At 43.3% G+C, this 15,825-nt stretch overlaps 2 non-coding genes across 2 annotated transcripts; both read right to left on the minus strand.

Moving 5' to 3' along the window:
• Positions 1-3,586: 3,586 nt before the first annotated feature.
• Positions 3,587-3,659, minus strand: trnav-cac. Its single transcript has one exon. It is a non-coding gene; the product is annotated as a tRNA-Val (tRNA).
• Positions 3,660-3,733: 74 nt separating this feature from the next.
• trnav-aac lies at positions 3,734-3,806 on the minus strand. The gene has a single exon. It is a non-coding gene; the product is annotated as a tRNA-Val (tRNA).
• Between the last annotated feature and the right edge of the window lie 12,019 nt (positions 3,807-15,825).

The raw sequence follows: 15,825 nt of genomic DNA on the forward strand, positions 1-15,825 counted from the left end.
GTGCTTTGTTGAAAATTACTTGGATACTAGCACAGACTCTGCTGGCCTGGCAGTTACCACAGCCTAGAGTGACTCAATATTTTTCTTCACACCTGTGTAAAGAAATGCCTTCACAGATTAGAGCGGCAGAAAAACCTTTTACCTTTGCTCTGTCAAGGAAAATTGGACAGCTTCACAGCAGATTGACAAGCTGCGTGAAATCCACACACGTGTCAAGGCAGACTTCCTTGAGTTCCTGCTTTAACCTACTCAGAGTTAAAAGCCTTCGTAGCGTGAAAAACCTTTTATCTGGAGGCCATTTCTTTACAGAAAATACTGGAGCTTGTGCTGTGCTCTGTCAGGGAAAATTGGACACCTTCACAGCAAATTGACAAGCTGCGTGAAATCCAGACGTGTCAAGGCAGACTTCCTTGAGTTCCTGCTTTAACCTACTTGGAGTTAAAAGCCTTTGTAGCGTGAAAAACCTTTTATCAGGTGGCCATTTCTTTACAGAAAATACTGGAGCTTGTGCTGTGCTCTGTCAGGGAAAATTGGACACCTTCACAGCAAATTGACAAGCTGCGTGAAATCCAGACATGTGTCAAGGCAGACTTCCTTGAGTTCCTGCTCTAACCTACTTGGAGTTAAAAGTCTTTGTAGCGTGAAAAACCTTTTATCAGGTGGCCATTTCTTTACAGAAAATACTGGAGCTTGTGCTGTGCTCTGTCAGGGAAAATTGGACACCTTCACAGCAAATTGACAAGCTGCGTGAAATCCACACACGTGTCAAGGCAGACTTCCTTGAGTTCCTGCTTTAACCTACTCAGAGTTAAAAGCCTTTTAGCGTGAAAAACCTTTTATCAGGTGGCCATTTCTTTACAGAAAATACTGGAGCTTGTGCTGTGCTCTGTCAGGGAAAATTGGACACCTTCACAGCAAATTGACAAGCTGCGTGAAATCCACACACGTGTCAAGGCAGACTTCCTTGAGTTCCTGCTTTAACCTACTCAGAGTTAAAAGCCTTTGTAGCGTGAAAAACCTTTTATCAGGTGGCCATTTCTTTACAGAAAATACTGGAGCTTGTGCTGTGCTCTGTCAGGGAAAATTAGACACCTTCACAGCAGATTGACAAGCTGCGTGAAAACAACACACGTGTCAAGGCAGACTTCCTTGAGTTCCTGCTTTAACCTACTCAGAGTTAAAAGCCTTGTAGCGTGAAAAACCTTTTATCAGGTGGCCATTTCTATACAGAAAATACTGGAGCTTGTGCTGTGCTCTGTCAGGGAAAATTGGACACCTTCACAGCAAATTGACAAGCTGCGTGAAATCCACACACGTGTCAAGGCAGACTTCCTTGAGTTCCTGCTTTAACCTACTCAGAGTTAAAAGCCTTGTAGCGTGAAAAACCTTTTATCAGGTGGCCATTTCTTTACAGAAAATACTGGAGCTTGTGCTGTGCTCTGTCAGGAAAATTGACACCTTCACAGCAGATTGACAAGCTGCGTGAAATCCACACACGTGTCAAGGCAGACTTCCTTGAGTTCCTGCTTTAACCTACTCAGAGTTAAAAGCCTTGTAGCGTGAAAAACCTTTTATCAGGTGGCCATTTCTTTACAGAAAATACTGGAGCTTGTGCTGTGCTCTGTCAGGAAAAATTGGACACCTTCACAGCAAATTGACAAGCTGCGTGAAATCCACACACGTGACAAGGCAGACTTCCTTGAGTTCCTGCTTTAACCTACTCAGAGTTAAAAGCCTTTGTAGCGTGAAAAACCTTTTATCAGGTGGCCATTTCTTTACAGAAAATACTGGAGCTTGTGCTGTGCTCTGTCAGGGAAAATTAGACACCTTCACAGCAGATTGACAAGCTGCGTGAAATCCACACACGTGTCAAGGCAGACTTCCTTGAGTTCCTGCTCTAACCTACTCAGAGTTAAAAGCCTTGTAGCGTGAAAAACCTTTTATCAGGTGGCCATTTCTTACAGAAAATACTGGCTTGTGCTTGTCTGTCAGGTGAAAATTGCTGTGCTCTGTCAGGGAAAATTGGACAGCTTCACAGCAGATTGACAAGGCAGACTTCTTTGAGTTCCTGCTTTAACCTACTCAGAGTTAAAAGCCTTTGTAGCGTGAAAAACCTTTTATCAGGTGGCCATTTCTTTACAGAAAATACTGGAGCTTGTGCTGTGCTCTGTCAGAGAAAATTGGACACCTTCACAGCAAATTGACAAGCTGCGTGAAATCCACACACGTGTCAAGGCAGACTTCCTTGAGTTCCTGCTTTAACCTACTCAGAGTTAAAAGCCTTTGTAGCGTGAAAAACCTTTTATCAGGTGGCCATTTCTTTACAGAAAATACTGGAGCTTGTGCTGTGCTCTGTCAGGGAAAATTGGACACCTTCACAGCAAATTGACAAGCTGCGTGAAATCCACACACGTGTCAAGGCAGACTTCCTTGAGTTCCTGCTCTAACCTACTCAGAGTTAAAAGCCTTGTAGCGTGAAAAACCTTTTATCAGGTGGCCATTTCTATACAGAAAATACTGGAGCTTGTGCTGTGCTCTGTCAGGAAAATTGGACACACTTCACAGCTTGACAAGCTGCAAATTGACAAGGCAGACTTCCTTGAGTTCCTGCTTTAACCTACTCAGAGTTAAAAGCTTTTGTAGCGTGAAAAACCTTTTATCAGGTGGCCATTTCTTTACAGAAAATACTGGAGCTTGTGCTGTGCTCTGTCAGGAAAATTGGACACCTTCACAGCAAATTGACAAGCTGCGTGAAATCCACACACGTGTCAAGGCAGACTTCCTTGAGTTCCTGCTTTAACCTACTCAGAGTTAAAAGCTTTTGTAGCGTGAAAAACCTTTTATCAGGTGGCCATTTCTTTACAGAAAATACTGGAGCTTGTGCTGTGCTCTGTCAGGTAAAAATGGACACCTTCACAGCAAATTGACAAGCTGCGTGAAATCCACACACGTGTCAAGGCAGACTTCCTTGAGTTCCTGCTTTAACCTACTCAGAGTTAAAAGCCTTTTGTAGCATGAAAAACCTTTTATCAGGTGGCCATTTCTTTACAGAAAATACTGGAGCTTGTGCTGTGCTCTGTCAGGAAAAATTGGACACCTTCAGCTTTGACAGCAGAAATGACAATTGTCAAGGCAGACTTCCTTGAGTTCCTGCTTTAACCTACTCAGAGTTAAAAGCCTTTGTAGCGTGAAAAACCTTTATCAGGTGGCCATTTCTTTACAGAAAATACTGGAGCTTGTGCTGTGCTCTGTCAGGGAAAATTAGACACCTTCACAGCAGATTGACAAGCTGCGTGAAATCCACACACGTGTCAAGGCAGACTTCCTTGAGTTCCTGCTCTAACCTACTTGGAGATAAAAGCCTTCTTAGAGTGAAAAACCTTTTATCAGGTGGCCATTTCTTTACAGAAAATACTGGAGCTTGTGCTGTGCTCTGTCAGGGAAAATTTGACAGCTTCACAGCAGATTGACAAGGCAGACTTCCTTGAGTTCCTTCTTTAACCTACTATGAGATAATAGCCTTCTTAAAGTGAAAAACCTTTTATCTGGGGGCCATTTCTTTACAGATAGCAATAAAAACTGTGCCTGTTTCCGCCTGGTTTTGAACCGGGGACCTTTCGCGTGTGAGGCGAACGTGATAACCACTACACTACAGAAACTTGCTCTTTTTCTCTACCATGATTTACCTGGAACGTCGCAAAGACTTTAGGAATTCTCGCAAAACAAGAAGCAATGATTCTGCTCGGTTTTGAACCGAGGACCTTTCGCGTGTTAGGCGAACGTGATGACCACTACACTACAGAAACTCCTGGAGCTTTACTTGTGCTCTGTCAGGAAAATTACACACCATTAGAGCAGATTGACAAGCTGCGTGAAATCCACACGCGTTTCACAGAAGACCTCCTTAAGTTCACAGCAGGAGCTGCAGAACTGCTTTTTGAGAATCCACAGTGGTCATTTCTTTTGTGCTTTGTTGAAAATTACTTGGATACTAGCACAGACTCTGCTGGCCTGGCAGTTACCACAGCCTAGAGTGACTCAATATTTTTCTTCACACCTGTGTAAAGAAATGCCTTCACAGATTAGAGCGGCAGAAAAACCTTTTACCTTTGCTCTGTCATGGAAAATTGGACACCTTCACAGCAAATTGACAAGCTGCGTGAAATCCACACACGTGTCAAGGCAGACTTCCTTGAGTTCCTGCTCTAACCTACTTGGAGATAAAAGCCTTCTTAGAGTGAAAAACCTTTTATCAGGTGGCCATTTCTTTACAGAAAATACTGGAGCTTGTGCTGTGCTCTGTCAGGGAAAATTGGACAGCTTCACAGCAGATTGACAAGGCAGACTTCCTTGAGTTCCTGCTTTAACCTACTCAGAGTTAAAAGCTTTTGTAGCGTGAAAAACCTTTTATCAGGTGGCCATTTCTTTACAGAAAATACTGGAGCTTGTGCTGTGCTCTGTCAGGAAAAATTGGACACCTTCACAGCAAATTGACAAGCTGCGTGAAATCCACACACGTGTCAAGGCAGACTTCCTTGAGTTCCTGCTTTAACCTACTCAGAGTTAAAAGCCTTTGTAGCGTGAAAAACCTTTTATCAGGTGGCCATTTCTTTACAGAAAATACTGGAGCTTGTGCTGTGCTCTGTCAGGAAAATTGGACACCTTCACAGCAAATTGACAAGCTGCGTGAAATCCACACACGTGTCAAGGCAGACTTCCTTGAGTTCCTGCTTTAACCTACTCAGAGTTAAAAGCCTTCTTAGCGTGAAAAACCTTTTATCAGGTGGCCATTTCTTTACAGAAAATACTGGAGCTTGTGCTGTGCTCTGTCAGGGAAAATTGAGACACCTTCACAGCAAATTGACAAGCTGCGTGAAATCCACACACACGTGTCAAGGCAGACTTCCTTGAGTTCCTGCTTTAACCTACTCAGAGTTAAAAGCCTTGTAGCGTGAAAAACCTTTTATCAGGTGGCCCTTTTATCAGGTTTTCTTTACAGAAAATACTGGAGCTTGTGCTGTGCTCTGTCAGGGAAAATTGGACACCTTCACAGCAGATTGACAAGCTGCAAATCTTCTTGTCAAGAGACTTTGAGTTCCTGCTTTAACCTACTCAGAGTTAAAAGCCTTTGTAGCGTGAAAAACCTTTATCAGGTGGCCATTTCTTTACAGAAAAATACTGGAGCTTGTGCTGTGCTCTGTCAGGAAAATTGGACACCTTCACAGCAAATTGACAAGCTGCGTGAAATCCACACACGTGTCAAGGCAGACTTCCTTGAGTTCCTGCTCTAACCTACTTGGAGATAAAAGCCTTCTTAGAGTGAAAAACCTTTTATCAGGTGGCCATTCCTTTACAGAAAATACTGGAGCTTGTGCTGTGCTCTGTCAGGGAAAATTGGACACCTTCACAGCAGATTGACAAGCTGCGTGAAATCCACACACGTGTCAAGGCAGACTTCCTTGAGTTCCTGCTTTAACCTACTCAGAGTTAAAAGCCTTTGTAGCGTGAAAAACCTTTTATCAGGTGGCCATTTCTTTACAGAAAATACTGGAGCTTGTGCTGTGCTCTGTCAGGGAAAATTGGACAGCTTCACAGCAAATTGACAAGGCAGACTTCTTTGAGTTCAGACTTCTTGAGTTCCTGCTCTAACCTACTCAGAGTTAAAAGCCTTTGTAGTGTGAAAAACCTTTTATCAGGTGGCCATTTCTTTACAGAAAATACTGGAGCTTGTGCTGTGCTCTGTCAGGAAAAAATTGGACACCTTCACAGCAGATTGACAAGCTGCGTGAAATCCACACACGTGTCAAGGCAGACTTCCTTGAGTTCCTGCTTTAACCTACTCAGAGTTAAAAGCCTTCTGTAGCGTGAAAAACCTTTTATCAGGTGGCCATTTCTTTACAGAAAATACTGGAGCTTGTGCTGTGCTCTGTCAGGAAAAATTGGACACCTTCACAGCAAATTGACAAGCTGCAGAAATCCACACACGTGTCAAGGCAGACTTCTTTGAGTTCCTGCTTTAACCTACTCAGAGTTAAAAGCCTTTGTAGCGTGAAAAACCTTTTATCAGGTGGCCATTTCTTTACAGAAAATACTGGAGCTTGTGCTGTGCTCTGTCAGGAAAATTGGACACCTTCACAGCAAATTGACAAGCTGCGTGAAATCCAGCAGATTGTCAAGGCAGACTTCCTTGAGTTCCTGCTTTAACCTACTCAGAGATTAAAAGCCTTCTAGAGTGAAAAACCTTTTATCAGGTGGCCATTTCTTTACAGAAAATACTGGACTGTGCTGTGCTTGTCACCCGGTTGGAATTGACACCTTCACAGTCAGGAAAAGCTGTGACACCACTTCACTACAGAAACTTGACAAGCTCTACCATGAAAAAGCCTGGACACGTCAAAACCTCAAAGACATTAAAACTACTGGCGTCTGCAAAACAAGAAGCAATGCTTCTGCTCTGACTTTGAACCTACTCAGAGTTAACCTTTGTAGCGTGAAAAACCTTTTATCAGGTGGCCATTTCTTTACAGAAAATACTGGAGCTTGTGCTGTGCTCTGTCAGGGAAAAATTGGACACCTTCACAGCAGATTGACAAGCTGCGTGAAATCCACACACGTGTCAAGGCAGACTTCCTTGAGTTCCTGCTTTAACCTACTCAGAGTTAAAAGCCTTGTAGCGTGAAAAACCTTTTATCAGGTGGCCATTTCTTTACAGAAAATACTGGAGCTTGTGCTGTGCTCTGTCAGGGAAAATTGGACACCTTCACAGCAAATTGACAAGCTGCGTGAAATCCACACACGTGTCAAGGCAGACTTCCTTGAGTTCCTGCTTTAACCTACTCAGAGTTAAAAGCCTTTGTAGCGTGAAAAACCTTTTTATCAGGTGGCCATTTCTTTACAGAAAATACTGGAGCTTGTGCTGTGCTCTGTCAGGGAAAATTGGACACCTTCACAGCAAATTGACAAGCTGCGTGAAATCCACACACGTGTCAAGGCAGACTTCCTTGAGTTCCTGCTCTTTAACCTACTCAGAGTTAAAAGCCTTTGTAGCGTGAAAAACCTTTTATCAGGTGGCCATTTCTTTACAGAAAATACTGGAGCTTGTGCTGTGCTCTGTCAGGAAAATTGGACACCTTCACAGCAAATTGACAAGCTGCGTGAAATCCACACACGTGTCAAGGCAGACTTCCTTGAGTTCCTGCTTTAACCTACTTGAGATAAAAGCCTTCTTAGCGTGAAAAACCTTTTATCAGGTGGCCATTTCTTTACAGAAAATACTGGAGCTTGTGCTGTGCTCTGTCAGGAAAAATTGGACAGCTTCACAGCAGATTGACAAGCTGCGACAAGGCAGACTTCCTTGAGTTCCTGCTTTAACCTACTCAGAGTTAAAAGCCTTTGTAGCGTGAAAAACCATTTATCAGGTGGCCATTTCTTTACAGAAAATACTGGAGCTTGTGCTGTGCTCTGTCAGGAAAATTGGACACCTTTAAAGCAAATTGACAAGCTGCGTGAAATCCAGACACCTGTCAAGGCAGACTTCCTTGAGTTCCTGCTCTAACCTACTTCAGAGATAAAAGCCTTGTAGCGTGAAAAACCTTTTATCAGGGGGCCATTTCTTTACAGAAAATACTGGAGCTTGTGCTGTGCTCTGTCAGGAAAATTGGACACCTTCACAGCAAATTGACAAGCTGCGTGAAATCCAGACACGTGTGTCAAGGCAGACTTCCTTGAGTTCCTGCTCTAACCTACTTGGAGATAAAAGCCTTCTTAGAGTGAAAAACCTTTTATCAGGTGGCCATTTCTTTACAGAAAATACTGGAGCTTGTGCTGTGCTCTGTCAGGGAAAATTGGACAGCTTCACAGCAGATTGACAAGCTGCGTGAAATCCACACACGTTCAAGGCAGACTTCCTTGAGTTCCTGCTTTAACCTACTCAGAGATAAAAGCCTTTGTAGCGTGAAAAACCTTTTATCAGGTGGCCATTTCTTTACAGAAAATACTGGAGCTTGTGCTGTGCTCTGTCAGGAAAATTGGACACCTTCACAGCAAATTGACAAGCTCACAGCAGATTGACAAGGCAGACTTCCTTGAGTTCCTGCTTTAACCTACTCAGAGATAAAAGCCTTCTGTAGCGTGAAAAACCTTTTATCAGGTGGCCATTTCTTTACAGAAAATACTGGAGCTTGTGCTGTGCTCTGTCAGGGGACCTTTGGACACCTTCACAGCAAATTGACAAGCTGAAATACACTACGGAAACTTGCTCTTTTTGTCTCAAGGCAGACTTACCTGGAGTTCCTGCTTTAACCTACTCAGGAGTTAAAAGCCTTTTTAGCGTGAAAAACTTTTATCAGGTGGCCATTTTAGAAGAAAGCGTTTACAGAAACTACTGGAGCTTGTGCTGTGCTCTGTCAGGAAAATTGGACACCTTCACAGCAGAATTGACAAGCTGCGTGAAATCCACACACGCACAGCAGATTGTCAAGGCAGACTTCCTTGAGTTCCTGCTTTAACCTACTCAGAGTTAAAAGCCTTTGTAGCGTGAAAAACTTTTTATCAGGTGGCCATTTCTTTACAGAAAAAATACTGGAGCTTGTGCTGTGCTCTGTCAGGGAAAATTGGACACCTTCACAGCAAATTGACAAGCTGCGTGAAATCCACACACGTGTCAAGGCAGACTTCCTTGAGTTCCTGCTTTAACCTACTCAGAGTTAAAAGCCTTTGTAGCGTGAAAAACCTTTTATCAGGTGGCCATTTCTTTACAGAAAATACTGGAGCTTGTGCTGTGCTCTGTCAGGGAAAATTGGACACCTTCACAGCAAATTGACAAGCTGCGTGAAATCCACACACGTGTCAAGGCAGACTTCCTTGAGTTCCTGCTTTAACCTACTCAGAGTTAAAAGCCTTCTAGCGTGAAAAACCTTTTATCAGGTGGCCATTTCTTTACAGAAAATACTGGAGCTTGTGCTGTGCTCTGTCAGGAAAATTGGACACCTTCACAGCAAATTGACAAGCTGCGTGAAATCCACACACGTGTCAAGGCAGACTTCCTTGAGTTCCTGCTTTAACCTACTTGGAGATAAAAGCCTTCTGTAGCGTGAAAAACCTTTTATCAGGTGGCCATTTCTTTACAGAAAATACTGGAGCTTGTGCTGTGCTCTGTCAGGAAAAAGCAAATTGACAGCTTCACAGCAGATTGACAAGGCAGACTTCCTTGAGTTCCTGCTTTAACCTACTCAGAGTTAAAAGCCTTGTAGCGTGAAAAACCTTTTATCAGGTGGCCATTTCTTTACAGAAAATACTGGAGCTTGTGCTGTGCTCTGTCAGGGAAAATTGGACACCTTCACAGCAAATTGACAAGCTGCGTGAAATCCAGACACCTGTCAAGGCAGACTTCCTTGAGTTCCTGCTTTAACCTACTCAGAGTTAAAAGCCTTCGTAGCGTGAAAAACCTTTTATCAGGTGGCCATTTCTTTACAGAAAATACTGGAGCTTGTGCTGTGCTCTGTCAGGGAAAATTGGACACCTTCACAGCAAATTGACAAGCTGCGTGAAATCCAGACATGTGTCAAGGCAGACTTCCTTGAGTTCCTGCTCTAACCTACTTGGAGATAAAAGCCTTCTTAGAGTGAAAAACCTTTTATCAGGGGGCCATTTCTTTACAGAAAATACTGGAGCTTGTGCTGTGCTCTGTCAGGAAAATTGGACAGCTTCACAGCAGATTGACAAGGCAGACTTCCTTGAGTTCCTGCTTTAACCTACTTGAGATAAAAGCCTTCTTAGCGTGAAAAACCTTTTATCTGGGGGCCATTTCTTTACAGAAAATACTGGAGCTTGTGCTGTGCTCTGTCAGGGAAAATTGGACACCTCACAGCAGATTGACAAGTGTGACAAACGTGATAACCTTGAGTACTCTACCTACAGAAACTTGCTCTTTTTCTCTACCATGATTTACCTGGAATCGTCGCAAAAAGACTTTAGGAAATTCTCAAAAACAAGAAGCAATGTTTCTGCTCGGTTTTTGAACCGAGGACCTTTTAACGCTCAGTTAGCTTTTGTAGCGTGAACGTGATCAGGTCCACTACACTACAGAAACTCCTGGAGCTTGTACTTGTGCTCTGTCAGGAAAAATTACACACCATTAGAGCAGAATGACAAGCTGCGTGAAATCCACACGCGTTTCACTTCAGAAGACTCCTTAAGTTCACAGCAGGAGCTGCAGAACTGCTTTTGAGAATCCACAGTGGTCATTTCTTTTGTGCTTTGTTGAAAATTACTTGGATACTAGCACAGACTCTGCTGGACTGGCAGTTACCACAGCCTAGAGTGACTCAATATTTTTCTTCACACCTGTGTAAAGAAATGCCTTCACAGATTAGAGCGGCAGAAAAACCTTTTACCTTTGCTCTGTCATGGAAAATTGGACACCTTCACAGCAAATTGACAAGCTGCGTGAAATCCACACACGTGTCAAGGCAGACTTCCTTGAGTTCCTGCTTTAACCTACTTGGAGATAAAAGCCTTCTTAGAGTGAAAAACCTTTTATCAGGTGGCCATTTCTTTACAGAAAATACTGGAGCTTGTGCTGTGCTCTGTCAGGAAAAATTGGACAGCTTCACAGCAGATTGACAAGCTAGAAATCAGACACTTCCTTGAGTTCCTGCTTTAACCTACTCAGAGTTAAAAGCTTTTGTAGCGTGAAAAACCTTTTTATCAGGTGGCCATTTCTTTACAGAAAATACTGGAGCTTGTGCTGTGCTCTGTCAGGGAAAATTGGACACCTTCACAGCAAATTGACAAGCTGCGTGAAATCCACACACGTGTCAAGGCAGACTTCCTTGAGTTCCTGCTCTAACCTACTTGGAGATAAAAGCCTTCTTAGCGTGAAAAACCTTTTATCAGGTGGCCATTTCTTTACAGAAAATACTGGAGCTTGTGCTGTGCTCTGTCAGGAAAATTGGACACCTTCACAGCAAATTGACAAGCTGCGTGAAATCCACACACGTGTCAAGGCAGACTTCCTTGAGTTCCTGCTTTAACCTACTCAGAGTTAAAAGCCTTTGTAGCGTGAAAAACCTTTTATCAGGTGGCCATTTCTTTACAGAAAATACTGGAGCTTGTGCTGTGCTCTGTCAGGAAAATTGGACAGCTTCACAGCAGATTGACAAGGCAGACTTCAGACTTCCTTGAGTTCCTGCTTTAACCTACTCAGAGATAAAAGCCTTCTTAGAGTGAAAAAAAACCTTTTATCAGGTGGCCATTTCTTTACAGAAAATACTGGAGCTTGTGCTGTGCTCTGTCAGGGAAAATTGGACAGCTTCACAGCAGATTGACAAGCTGACTTGAAATCCAGACACCTGTCAAGCAGACTAGCCTTTCGAGCAAAACCTTTTATCTGGGGCCATTTCTCTACAGATAACAAGAAGCAATGTTTCTGCTCGGTTTTGAACCGAGGACCTTTCGCGTGTTAGCGATGATGACCACTTTACAGAAACTACTGGAGCTTGTACTTGTGCTCTGTCAGGGAAAATTGGACACCATTAGAGCAGATTGACAAGCTGCGTGAAATCCACACACGTGTCAAGGCAGACTTCCTTGAGTTCCTGCTCACAACAGGAGCTGCAGAAAAAGCTGCTTTTGAGTGAAAAACCTTTTATCAGGTGGCCATTTCTTTACAGAAAATACTGGAGCTTTGCTGTGCTCTGTCAGCACAAACTTGGACAGCCTGGCAAACCACAGCCTAGAGTGACTCAATTTTTTCTTCACACCTGTGTCTAAACCTTCACAGATTAAAAGCTTTTGTAGAAAAACCTTTTACCTTTGAAAATACTGGAGCTTGTGCTGTGCTCTGTCAGGGAAAATTGACACCTTCACAGCAAATTGACAAGCTGCGTGAAATCCACACACGTGTCAAGGCAGACTTCCTTGAGTTCCTGCTCTAACCTACTTGGAGATAAAAGCCTTCTAGAGTGAAAAACCTTTTATCAGGTGGCCATTTCTTTACAGAAAATACTGGAGCTTGTGCTGTGCTCTGTCAGGAAAATTGGACACCTTCACAGCAAATTGACAAGCAAATCCACACACGTGTCAAGGCAGACTTCCTTGAGTTCCTGCTTTAACCTACTCAGAGTTAAAAGCCTTTGTAGCGTGAAAAACCTTTTATCAGGTGGCCATTTCTTTACAGAAAATACTGGAGCTTGTGCTGTGCTCTGTCAGGGAAAATTGGACACCTTCACAGCAGATTGACAAGCTGCGTGAAATCCACACACGTGTCAAGGCAGACTTCCTTGAGTTCCTGCTTTAACCTACTCAGAGTTAAAAGCCTTTTTGTAGCGTGAAAAACCTTTTATCAGGTGGCCATTTCTTTACAGAAAAATACTGGAGCTTGTGCTGTGCTCTGTCAGGGAAAATTGGACACCTTCACAGCAAATTGACAAGCTGCGTGAAATCCACACACGTGTCAAGGCAGACTTCCTTGAGTTCCTGCTTTAACCTACTCAGAGTTAAAAGCCTTTGTAGCGTGAAAAACCTTTTATCAGGTGGCCATTTCTTTACAGAAAATACTGGAGCTTGTGCTGTGCTCTGTCAGGAAAATTGGACACCTTCACAGCAGATTGACAAGCTGCGTGAAATCCACACACGTGTCAAGGCAGACTTCCTTGAGTTCCTGCTTTAACCTACTCAGAGTTAAAAGCCTTGTAGCGTGAAAAACCTTTTATCAGGTGGCCATTTCTTTACAGAAAATACTGGAGCTTGTGCTGTGCTCTGTCAGGAAAATTGGACACCTTCACAGCAAATTGACAAGCTGCGAAATCCACACACAACGTGTCAAGGCAGACTTCCTTGAGTTCCTGCTTTAACCTACTTGGAGTTAAAAGCCTTTGTAGCGTGAAAAACCTTTTATCAGGTGGCCATTTCTTTACAGAAAATACTGGAGCTTGTGCTGTGCTCTGTCAGGGAAAATTGGACACCTTCACAGCAGATTGACAAGCTGCGTGAAATCCACACACGTGTCAAGGCAGACTTCCTTGAGTTCCTGCTCTAACCTACTTGGAGATAAAAGCCTTCTTAGAGTGAAAAACCTTTTATCAGGTGGCCATTTCTTTACAGAAAATACTGGAGCTTGTGCTGTGCTCTGTCAGGGAAAATTGGACACCTTCACAGCAAATTGACAAGCTGCGTGAAATCCAACACGTGTCAAGGCAGACTTCCTTGAGTTCCTGCTTTAACCTACTTGGAGATAAAAGCCTTGTAGCGTGAAAAACCTTTTATCAGGTGGCCATTTCTTTACAGAAAATACTGGAGCTTGTGCTGTGCTCTGTCAGGAAAATTGGACAGCTTCACAGCAGATTGACAAGCTGCAGACTTCCACACACACTGTCAAAGGCAGACTTCCTTGAGTTCCTGCTTAACCTACTCAGAGATAAAAGCCTTTGTAGAGTGAAAAACCTTTTATCAGGTGGCCATTTCTTTACAGAAAATACTGGAGCTTGTGCTGTGCTCTGTCAGGGAAAATTGGACACCTTCACAGCAGATTGACAAGCTGCGTGAAATCCACACACGTGTCAAGGCAGACTTCCTTGAGTTCCTGCTCTAACCTACTCAGAGTTAAAAGCCTTTGTAGAGTGAAAACCTTTTATCAGGTGGCCATTTCTTTACAGAAAATACTGGAGCTTGTGCTGTGCTCTGTCAGGGAAAATTGGACACCTTCACAGCAAATTGACAAGCAGCGTGAAATCCACACATTGTCAAGGCAGACTTCCTTGAGTTCCTGCTTTAACCTACTCAGAGTTAAAAGCCTTCTTAGCGTGAAAACCTTTTATCAGGTGGCCATTTCTTTACAGAAAATACTGGAGCTTGTGCTGTGCTCTGTCAGGAAAATTTGACAGCTTCACAGCAGATTGACAAGGCAGACTTCCTTGAGTTCAAGGCAGACTTCCTTGAGTTCTGCTTTAACCTACTTAGAGATAAAAGCCTTCTGTAGAGTGAAAAACCTTTTATCAGGTGGCCATTTCTTTACAGAAGCAATAAAGACTGTGCTTGTTTCTGAGTTCTGCTTTCTGTCAGGGAAAATTGAACACCTTCACAGCAACTTGACAAGCTTCTCTAACCATGATCCACCTGGAAAATTCAGAAAGACTTTTGAGTTCCTGCTTTGTGCTTTGTAGAAAGAGTTAAAAGCTTCTGCTCGGTTTTACCAGCGAGGAAAAAGTGACTCAATATCAGGTGTGTGACCATTTCTTTACAGAAAATACTGGAGCTTGTGCTGTGCTCTGTCAGGGAAAATTGGACAGCTTCACAGCAGATTGACAAGCTGCGTGAAATCCACACACGTGTCAAGGCAGACTTCCTTGAGTTCCTGCTTTAACCTACTCAGAGTTAAAAGCCTTGTAGTGTGAAAAACCTTTTATCAGGTGGCCATTTCTTTACAGAAAGTACTGGAGCTTGTGCTGTGCTCTGTCAGGGAAAATTGGACACCTTCACAGCAAATTGACAAGCTGCGTGAAATCCACACACGTGTCAAGGCAGACTTCCTTGAGTTCCTGCTTTAACCTACTCAGAGTTAAAAGCCTTTGTAGCGTGAAAAACCTTTTATCAGGTGGCCATTTCTTTACAGAAAATACTGGAGCTTGTGCTGTGCTCTGTCAGGGAAAATTGGACACCTTCACAGCAAATTGACAAGCTGCGTGAAATCCACACACGTGTCAATGCAGACTTCCTTGAGTTCCTGCTCTAACCTACTTGGAGATAAAAGCCTTGTAGCGTGAAAAACCTTTTATCAGGTGGCCATTTCTTTACAGAAAATACTGGAGCTTGTGCTGTGCTCTGTCAGGGAAAATTGGACACCTTTACAGCAAATTGACAAGCTGCGTGAAATCCACACACGTGTCAAGGCAGACTTCCTTGAGTTCCTGCTCTAACCTACTTGGAGATAAAAGCCTTCTTAAAGTGAAAAACCTTTTATCAGGTGGCCATTTCTTTACAGAAAATACTGGAGCTTGTGCTGTGCTCTTTCAGGAAAAATTGGACAGCTTCACAGCAGATTGACAAGGCAGACTTCCTTGAGTTCCTGCTTTAACCTACTCAAAGTTAAAAGCCTTTGTAGCGTGAAAAACCATTTATCAGGTGGCCATTTCTTTACAGAAACTACTGGAGCTTGTGTTGTGCTCTGTCAGGGAAAATTGGACACCTTTAAAGCAAATTGACAAGCTGCGTGAAATCCAGACACCTGTCAAGGCAGACTTCCTTGAGTTCCTGCTCTAACCTACTTCGGAGATAAAAGCCTTCATAGAGTGAAAAACCTTTTATCTGGGGGCCTATTCTTTACAGAAAATACTGGAGCTTGTGCTGTGCTCTGTCAGGGAAAATTGGACACCTTCACAGCAAATTGACAAGCTGCGTGAAATCCAGACATGTGTCAAGGCAGACTTCCTTGAGTTCCTGCTCTAACCTACTTGGAGATAAAAGCCTTCTTAGAGTGAAAAACCTTTTATTTGGGGGCCATTTCTTTACAGAAAATACTGGAGCTTGTGCTGTGCTCTGTCAGGGAAAATTGGAAAGCTTCACAGCAGATTTACAAGGCAGACTTCCTTGAGTTCCTGCTCTAACCTACTTGGAGATAAAAGCCTTCTTAGAGTGAAAAACCTTTTATTTGGGGGCCATTTCTTTACAGAAAATACTGGAGCTTGTGCTGTGCTCTGTCAGGAAAGTTGGACAGCCTCACAGCAGATTGACAATTCAGACTTCCTTGAGTTCCTGCTCTAACCTACTGTGGAGATAAAAGCCTTCTTAGCGTGAAAAACATTTTATCTGGGGCCATTTCTCTACAGA

Source organism: Puntigrus tetrazona, unplaced genomic scaffold (genome assembly GCF_018831695.1).
Source record: "Puntigrus tetrazona isolate hp1 unplaced genomic scaffold, ASM1883169v1 S000000499, whole genome shotgun sequence".
Classification (NCBI taxonomy): Eukaryota; Metazoa; Chordata; class Actinopteri; order Cypriniformes; family Cyprinidae; genus Puntigrus; species Puntigrus tetrazona.